The sequence below is a fragment of the Dipodomys spectabilis genome, unplaced genomic scaffold, assembly GCF_019054845.1.
Source record: "Dipodomys spectabilis isolate Male_0828 unplaced genomic scaffold, ASM1905484v1 ptg000303l, whole genome shotgun sequence".
NCBI classification, from domain to species: Eukaryota; Metazoa; Chordata; class Mammalia; order Rodentia; family Heteromyidae; genus Dipodomys; species Dipodomys spectabilis.
The window spans coordinates 1,073,043-1,075,535 of record NW_024870980.1 but is presented as its reverse complement, the minus strand read 5'-3'; the positions used below and the strand labels follow the sequence as shown (position 1 = coordinate 1,075,535).

Genomic DNA, 2,493 nt, shown 5'->3' with positions numbered 1-2,493 from the left:
TACTTCAGAAATATGGAAAAAAAACAGTTTGGGACCAGCAAGTTAAAACAATAAACAGAGCAGCAGAGTAAAATCCCTTATAGATTAGAGGAAAACAACATTGTTTTTTTACCATGTGAATTCAGAAGACCAAGAACACTTAGAAGGTATCACAAGTTTATACTGAAAACATTGCATTGATACTTTTTGTATTCTATTATATATTCTAATCCTGATTATTTATATTCCAATCTATTTATTGGAATAAATATAAATTGATTTGTCAAATTATCAATTAATTCTAATAAGCTTCACTGTGTGACATATAAAATCAGCACATATAAATATAAAACATATAATTATATATAATGTAAGAAAATGTTTTGCATTGTTCTGTTGTGGTAAGTGTATCAAAGGCAACTGTTTTAAAGTATTATTCCATTACCTCTACCTCAGTGTTTGGTAGAATTAGAGCTAAAGCTTTAATATTCAGAGATATACAGCCTAGAGGCAAGAGGAAACACTGTGATTAAAACATTACCAATTTAAGGCCTAATAACGAGGAGAAACATATGGACTTCTCCTGGAGCTATGGAATATATTTGGTGATAGAAAATCAATGGTGTAAGTTCCTGCCTGATTGGATGGTAGACATGCCAAGACATTAGGTAATCATACATATGAACATTTTTTCCCGTTCTTGGCTTTAGCTACTTTTGAAATGAAAAGGTGTAATAAACAATTATATTTTGAAAAAAAACTTTCTGTCTGAACAGTTCTGTCTGAACTGTTCGTCTCTCTATGATCCCTTGTAACTAAGATTAGTTTTGCTCCAATAAGTCATTCTATGCTGACAGGGTAAGATATTCTGGTTGGTCTGTTCCTACATGGAGCAAGGGTAAAGGGTCAAGGACACATTTGTGCCAGTAAGACTTCATTTGGGAAATTTTAAGCTGGAGAAGTTTAGAAGTAGCTATTAAGCAAGGCTTACTTTGAATCCATTAGCTCCACAAAGCTAAATCAGTTAATTAATAAGTACTTGAAAAGTCATCACCTTTGAACCTAGCTATAAAGTATTATCAAAGTATTATCAAATTTCAAATGAAAAAGACTTAAAATAGTCATAGAAAAAAATTGCAAATGTGAGCAATCAAACAAGCAATATAAGTTTTTTTCCACCATAAACAGAATTTTACAGAAATAAGATAAATGGCAATTTTGGGAACAATAAGGTTTCCTTGTTACAAATAGGCAACCAAGGATATATGCCTGTCTTAAGATTGCATCATTAATTACTTAAATTTACAGGATACTACTTGGTTCAGCATCACGTCTACCTGAATTACAATAAAAAGATTTACATGGCTCTTGCACAAGGATGATATGAAAATTTGGGAAGTATTGAATATTTTTCATTCTTCAGATGCAAGAATGAAAAGCAGTTATTAAAATGTTGATTACAAATATACAAGTGTAATAATACATGTAATTCATAGAAACAAAAGTTAGTTTGACATCATTCAATCTTCACCTTTTTAAAAAGGCCTTTACATAGCATAACCTTTATAAAACTTTTGAAATAACATAACATTGTCATTTTATCCCAAAGAAATAAAATTATATAAGGACCTAGGAATTAAAGGAATCTTAAACTGTTTCTATATCGAATGCAATCTGAAAGGACACATTTATTAATGAATCTATATATTATAAAACAATTTCGAATTCAAAGTATTATATCTAGGAGAGAATGAAATAGATTATGGTCATTATACAAACAGAATACTAAATATTTTAAAATATACTTTTTTAAGACAAGCACGAGAAATATCTTTAGTTTCTGCACTAATCATTTCAACAGATCAGTTAAAATTATTTCTTATTAAAAAATCACAAACTCTACAGAAATCATTATAGATGTATACAAACAACTCAAGTATATTTTGACATCAAAGTCAGGCAATTCATTTGGAAGAATATCATGGAATCCAAGAATTTTTAAAGTAAGATATTGCTGTTGCTTTGTATTGTGAAAATATTTTGTATGGACACATAGGATGGACTGGAAATTTTGAAATTTAAGAAACTTAACCGAACCATTAGGACTGAGGAGAACAATTTGTACAGCTTTCCAAAACTTCAAAGAGGTAGTGATACGTATTTATCCTTTTGGCAATATCAAATGCAGTTTCTTCCAAGTTGTGCTTCAGACCTGGTTTGATATAATGATTCACCATAAAGAGATCCAGCGTATCTTTGCTATATCTATTCCCAGCAGCAAGATGCAAGGGGGTCAAGAGGCCTTTAGTTTGGCCATTGGTATCTGCATCATGATGAAATAAAGAAGCCACTCTGGTATTATTCCATGTATAAGTACTGTGCATGGGTGTCCAGCCATTCACAGTTATTACATGAATATCTGCCTTGAGCCACCAACTCATGGACAATGTCTAAGTTTCCACTGTAGGCTTCTCGATGTAGAGGGGTATACTCATTGTCATCCCTAGTATTCAC

General features: G+C 31.3%; 1 pseudogene; it reads left to right on the top strand.

The window, feature by feature from the left end:
* Positions 1-1,295: 1,295 nt before the first annotated feature.
* On the top strand, positions 1,296-1,392 carry LOC122127580 (annotated as a pseudogene).
* Positions 1,393-2,493: the final 1,101 nt, after the last annotated feature.